Source organism: Rhinoderma darwinii, chromosome 1 (genome assembly GCF_050947455.1).
Source record: "Rhinoderma darwinii isolate aRhiDar2 chromosome 1, aRhiDar2.hap1, whole genome shotgun sequence".
Classification (NCBI taxonomy): domain Eukaryota; kingdom Metazoa; phylum Chordata; class Amphibia; order Anura; family Rhinodermatidae; genus Rhinoderma; species Rhinoderma darwinii.
In genome coordinates, this window is record NC_134687.1 from 518,567,916 (window position 1) to 518,574,852 (window position 6,937).

Below are 6,937 nucleotides of genomic sequence, written 5' to 3' on the forward strand. Positions count from 1 at the left end.
TTGGAGGCAGGACTATGTTACTCTTCAGGGTAGCGGCACCGCCCCATGACCCTTTAATGAGTAATTAGCATATAGTGTGTACCGTTTCAACAGTTGATTTTATAGATTTTTCTGCATCTGAAAAAAAACAAGGGAATGTTTAGAAATATTGTAAGGTCATGTATTACTGCACGGTGGCAGTTCAAGGGGTTAAAACTACCTGACAGGTTCCCATTAAATATACAATGAACTAAAAACAATTCCATCTGCCCTGTAATTTTGTCATTATAAATATATCCTACATAATTACAGCTCCAGAACCAAGCTCATACATATACAGCTCCAGAACCAAGCTCAATACATATATATATAGCACCAGAATCAAGCTCATACATATATACAGCTCCAGAACCAAGCTCATACATATATACAGCACCAGAACAAAGCTCATACATATATACAGCACAAGAACCAACCTCAGTACATACCTACAGCACAAGAACCAAGCTCATACATACCTACAGCACAAGAACCAAGCTCATACATACCTACAGCACAAGAACCAAGCTCAATACATGTATACAGCATCAGAACAAAGCTCAGTACATATATACATCTCCAGAACCAACCTCCGTACATAAATACAGTACCAGAACCAAGCTTACTACATATACTAGTCCTTCTCAATGAATTAAAATATCAAAAATTAAAATTATTTCAGTAATTTAATTCAAAAAGTAAAACTCATATATTATATAGATTCATTAAACACAGAGTGATCAATTTCCAGCATTTTTTTCTTTTAATGTTGATGATTATGGCTAACAGTTGATGAAAACCCAAAATTTAGTCTCTCAGGAAATTAAAATATTGGGTAAAAGTTGAAGATTGTAGACTCATGGTGTCACACTAATCAGCTAAGCAACACAAAACACCTGCAAAGGTTTCCTAAGCCTTTAAATGGCCCAACAGTCTGGTTCATTCTATCTGGCTACACAATCATGGGTAAGACTGCTGACTTGACAGTTGTCCAGAAGACAGTCATTGACACTCTCCTCAAGGTAGGTAAGCAACAAAAGGACATTGCTAAAGAAGCTGGCTGTTCACAAAGTGCTGTATCCAAGCATATTAATGGAAAGTTGAGAGGAAGGAAATAGTGCACAAGCAACAGGGATAACCGCAGCCTTGAAAGGATTGTCAAGAAAAGGCCATTCAAGAATCTGGGGAAGATTCGCAAGGAGTGGACTGGGGCTGGAGTCTGTGCTTCAAGAGCCACCACACACAGACGTATCCAGGACATGGGCTACAACTGTTGCATTCCTTGAGACAATGTCAGAAGCGTCTTACCTGGGCTAAATAGGACTGGTCTGTTTCTCAATGGTCCAAAGTCCTGTTTTCAGATGGTAATGTCGCTGCAGAATTTACATTGTCCATTAACGTTGGACATTATCTGCATTTGTCTATGAGTTCCAAATTAATGAATGCTCTCTCAATGGTGGATCTGAGAGAGGCCGGCCGGCTGGAGAGAGACCATGACACGCAGCGTCAGTGTTCAAACAGTCTCTGCCATGGGGGGCAGATGCATCTTTATTTATAATAGAGAGAGAGAGAAGGTGTTACCCTCATGCGTACACATATACATACCACATATGGTAAAACATAGAGTTCCAAGCAACTTATCTCAACATATATATTTAGTTAAAATGGATTGCAAGTGGTTTTGGGTTTTGTCATGTCAGCCCTTGTATCAGCTGATTACAAGGTCATTAGGTCATGTGGCCGAAGCCTTAGAATAGAATACTCATCCCCCCTGTAGGCTGTTGTTAGCAGATCTGTGAGCTCCAGTGACAACTGTCTATAGCATTTTTAGGTTCACACATATAAAGATAATTAAAATATTTTTGACAATTCCCTTCTTTTGAACATAAAATTGCTTAGCCATGTATTCGAATATTCGTTCGAGATTACGTTCTGGCTAGATCCCCTAGACCAGGGCATTTTTAATGCCATTCACCGCGAGACGAATACTCAGGATACGTGTCTAGCAATAGGTGAGTGCACAGCGTTACATACTGTACACACCTGAAGATTTAGGGAATTACAGGTTTCACAATTCGGGCAAACCCATCTATCTTGGTGGTTTTCTACAGCTTGACAGATGACTTTATCAGGTATGGAAGCATTTAGTGTCACGTACACAGGTGGCTCTGAATGTTTCCTCCCATCTCGGTTCTTAGGGTGGTGGGTGGTCTGGACCACATGAATTTTAATATCCTGTGCTGTTCTCTTGATTTTTGTTATTTTTGTAATCAAACATATTACAAGTTTAAACAAAATATATCCCAGCAAAACAAAAACTAATACCTGTACGGCCACATGAGTTATCCCAGAAACCCAGCCTCCAATTCCTTTAAACCAATTGGCGGGGTTTAACCAGCTCAACCAGTCGGGCCAATCAATATTCCAGTCCTCTTTAGAATTAGCTTTCTTAAATTCTTCCTTTACCTTCTGGGCTCGTTCTATGTCATGCTTTACCTGTACCAGTCCTGAGGGATCTACATAATGGCAACAGGCTGGTCCAACAATTTGACACATACCCCCTTGTGATGCAGTTAAATAATCAAGTACCATAGTGTGTTGGTTGGTTACTAAGACTAATTGTCCTATGATGGCTGATGTTATGTTTAAACTATCGAATATATAATCAGTTACATTATCAAATAGCTCGGCCAATCTTTCTATATTGTGAGCATTTTTTATAGATAAGCCTGAAAGTGTTAATGCTAGGCCGAACTTTTCCTGCCATGGTACATGTACTAATGGCCTGGCCTTCTTTTGTACTTCCCTTTTTAATAACATGTGTTGGGGAACATTAGCATAGGGGAAATCTTTATCTTCCCATACCCAAGTAGCTGGTTGTATCCTTGCTAAGGTACATACTCCTGGCCTCCCGGGTGGCAACCACTTATATGCCTCGTACCCACATATATGACATACATGTTGGGTGAAGCACATCCCTGGAGTGAGTTAACACTCCTGCAATCCAGGAGAACAAGATCATGCCCTGTCCGGTGGCATTCTTCGATGCCCCCCCTTTATTAGTTAGATTACCTCGTGTTACACCCTCTAGACCCTGCGTCATCCATTTTCTAGCTGTTTCTGAGCACTAGGAGCTGCCAGTTGCTCTTATCCCCAGACTATACATATTCTGTGTCTCTTCCCTCACAGTCGGTGAGGTCTACAGCATCAAACAACATGTCATTTTTATTAACCTGACCTCTGTTTACACATCACACACTGTCATTGGGGTAACATCCAATCATGGACGGCCGTATTCCTGGCCTGAGATCTGTTTTCCACAGCGCTTCCCTCTTTGAATATCTTACACAATAAAACAGCCAGGGAACCAATGCCCACGCTGCTATTACACGAAGGACAACTCCAGGAGAGTAAGGGTTAAGCGCTAGGGAAAAGAGATGGGACCGCAAGGCCAAGGCAATAACGTTATCTATCTTCAGATCTGGCATCGTTTTTGAATAGAGACATATACAACAGTCCAGCAATTTAGTCAATACTGATATCACTTGATGTTTGATAAACGTGTCATTAAACTCTTCTTCTCGCTCATCATTTAGACAATAGGTAATGTAGAGATGACAGAGAAGATGAAGGTCAGCCAGAGCTTGACGAGACCCACAGTTCATCGTGATTGAGGACCTTCCAGCAGTGACTGGCGGGTGTCCAAGTTCTTTCCTTCCAATGTAACGGATGTGGAAGTTGTGAGTCGAACTTGGTACGGAGCGCCACGGTGCGGCTCTAGTGCTTTACGGTGTCTCTTTACACAAGCCCAGTCCCCTGGCTGTATACAATGTCCTCCTTTCGCTTAGGTTCTGTAATGGAATCATAAACATATTTATACATCTGCGTGAGCTGTTTCTTCAGAGCTCCCACATAACTGGTGAGGTCAGAGGGCAATAGGCAGGCACTCAGTCCATGGTTTATGAGTTTCAGCCATGACCTTCTGCATTTTTAACTTAAAAGTCCCATTCCACCTTTCTACCTTCCCATTGCTCTTGGGATACAGGGTGTGAAAAGCTGCTCTATACCCAGGACCTGCAGGATTTCTTGGAGTTCCTCTCCAGTAAAGGGAATTCCTCTATCACTTTCTATTGTCTCAGGGACCCCATATCTACATACCACTTCTGAGAGCCATCTTTTACATTTGCTGTGGCCCACGTTACTGGCCACGCCTCAGGCCACCCAGAGAACAGATCTACACGGACCGGTACATGTTCATACTGTCCCACCTTTGGTAACTGAGTCAATCTGCAATCGCTGATATGGGTAGTCTGCCTTTACCATATGCCTTTTTGCAACCCGCACAGTTTTGCCTATGTTATGGCAGACACATATCATGCACCTCTGGACAAATCTAGCAACAGCACTTGCTGAAACCTCGGGGGTACCCACCATTTGGTCACCATTGCACTCATTCCTTCTCTTGACACCTGCGTTGGTCCGTGCATTAGTTGGGTTATCATGGGGAAGAGGACTCTGGGTAGGCACATCCTGTTACCCACCTTCCATATTCCATCCTCCCCTTCACTGGCACCTTTTGTCTGCCAATGTCCTTTTTCCTCTTATATGGCTTGACTTTGTAGTCTACTTAATATTATCGTGTCTATGGGACCAGATACTATGCTGGTCAAGAATACTACGTCCTCCTCTATGAGGGACCTGAGAGCTGCAGCTTTCGCAGCCTTGTCTACTAGTCTATTTCCCCTTGCTTCGGGGGTAGTTTGCATTTTAGTAAGAGCTTGCACTTTACGTATATTTACCTGCTTTGGCAGTGTCAGAGCCTCAAACAGTTCTCTCACTCTCTCATTATGGGTTTACCCGTGGATCCAGCAAAATCTCTGCTCCTCCAGATTAGGCCATAATCATGTGCAATACCAAAAGCATATCTAGAGTCAGTATATATGTTTGCGGTTTTACCTTCAGCCAGTCTACACACCTCAGCGAGTACCTTCACCGCCACCTCCTATGCTGACACGGAGGATGGGAGTGGTTGTTACTTTATTACCTCTGTTTCAGTAGTGACAGTATATACCCAGTCTTGTAGCATCCTTCATGGGGATACCTGGAACCATCTACAAAAGAAACTCAAAAGCTGGATTAGATATTGGATCCTTTTGTTACATTTTTTTTATGTTTTTATCTCTATTGGCATTCAAGACAATTATGTTGATGATCTGGGTACTAGGGAATCAAATGTGCTGAGAAATCAACTTCCCTCCAGGCTGGAAATTCACTGTCTACTATTTCCTGCGACTTATCCCATTCCCTCTCAAGTCCCCAATTGACCATGTATCCTTCTCTTCCTCCTTTGTTGAACCCTGCGGAAGCAATGTAGTAGGGTTTAACACTGTACATCTCTGTATGGTTAGTTTTATATGGGGCCATGAGACTGGTCTTATACTTTGTAGACATATACTTAGTGTGTGCTTGATGAAGAATCTCACTAACAGCACGGGGCACCCTGAGAACTAGAGGCTAATCTTAGCACTATGTCTGTTGTCTTGTCTTTGAGAAGAGCAGCTGCTGCTACTACACAGATACAAGACGGAAGGTACAAAGTTGTTTTTTTTCTTAGGGAGAGGGGCTTATTATAAGAACATACACATTCCTTCAGTACCCCGGCCTCCAAATACTGTCTTATCTGGTTATCAATACTTTTCAACTGTGGGAGGCTCGGAGGGCACTTCTTCAACTGAGGTTTGGGGATGTTTGCAAACAATTTTAACAGTCACAGGGGCCACAGACATGCATCCTACGTCTGTTTACCCTGTGCCCAGAAGGAGGACAGGACCGCTCTCAATAAGCCTGAGATGTGGGGTCTTCCTCCTCTCAGTGCAATCCCCATAGAGTGCTGCACACATAAAATGTTGCATATCATTAGTAACTTCAATCTGTCCATCAGCCTTATATTGGATGACAACCTGAATTGCTGCAAGGATGTCAGAAACTATAAGATTGACTGGACAGCTCCTGTTAATGCTGTAATCTTATTTGCATTTTCATTTCATAAAATATATTCTGTGTGTGTGTGTGTGTGTGTGTGTGTGTGTCATGTGCATATGTAATGTATATACCATCATTCAACAGAAAGGATACTCTTAGAATTAAATAATAGAACTTTGCAAAATAGCTAAATACTTGTTTCCTTAATTAGTATATATCAATATTAAATAAACCAATCCATTAACACAAATGATGAAACATATCGTGCACTATATGCGTCATCATATGCCAATAGAAACTTGTTAATATCAAATAATCATAAACTAAAATGTAACAATGACATAAAAATCTTTCTTGTTGACTCACTTCTCATGTGGTGATTTCAAAGAAACCATTTCCCTTTAAAAATAGTTCAGCGCACACACCAGTCACTCAATACCAGCTGTTCCCAGACACTCTCAGTACTGAGAATCCAATCTCACACATTATATACCTTTTGTGTGTGACCTTATGTAAAACAAGTATATAACTAGAGTGACTGTGTATAAACTCCTATTATTGGATTATTCATCCTATGAACTATAATCTTCATTTAGTAATGGGCATCATATTAAATTTAAATATGTGAGTCACCTTTTTTCATTGTGGTCGACACATAAAACACATATAACGTAACATATAACATATAAACATATAACATATAAACATAAAACATATACTACTCAATCCTGTCTTCTTATTTTGCACTACATGTGCACTTTCTGTAGACACAGCTAAACTACAGATAACAGAGAATGTAGCATTAACCCCTTACTAGCCAAAACTTATGAGCTACAACGTCAAAATGTCACCATGTGCTCCTGTCAATCAATGACGGAACCTCTTCACGTTAACACACGTTATTCTCTTATCAGCAGTTCTATTAGTCTAACACGGT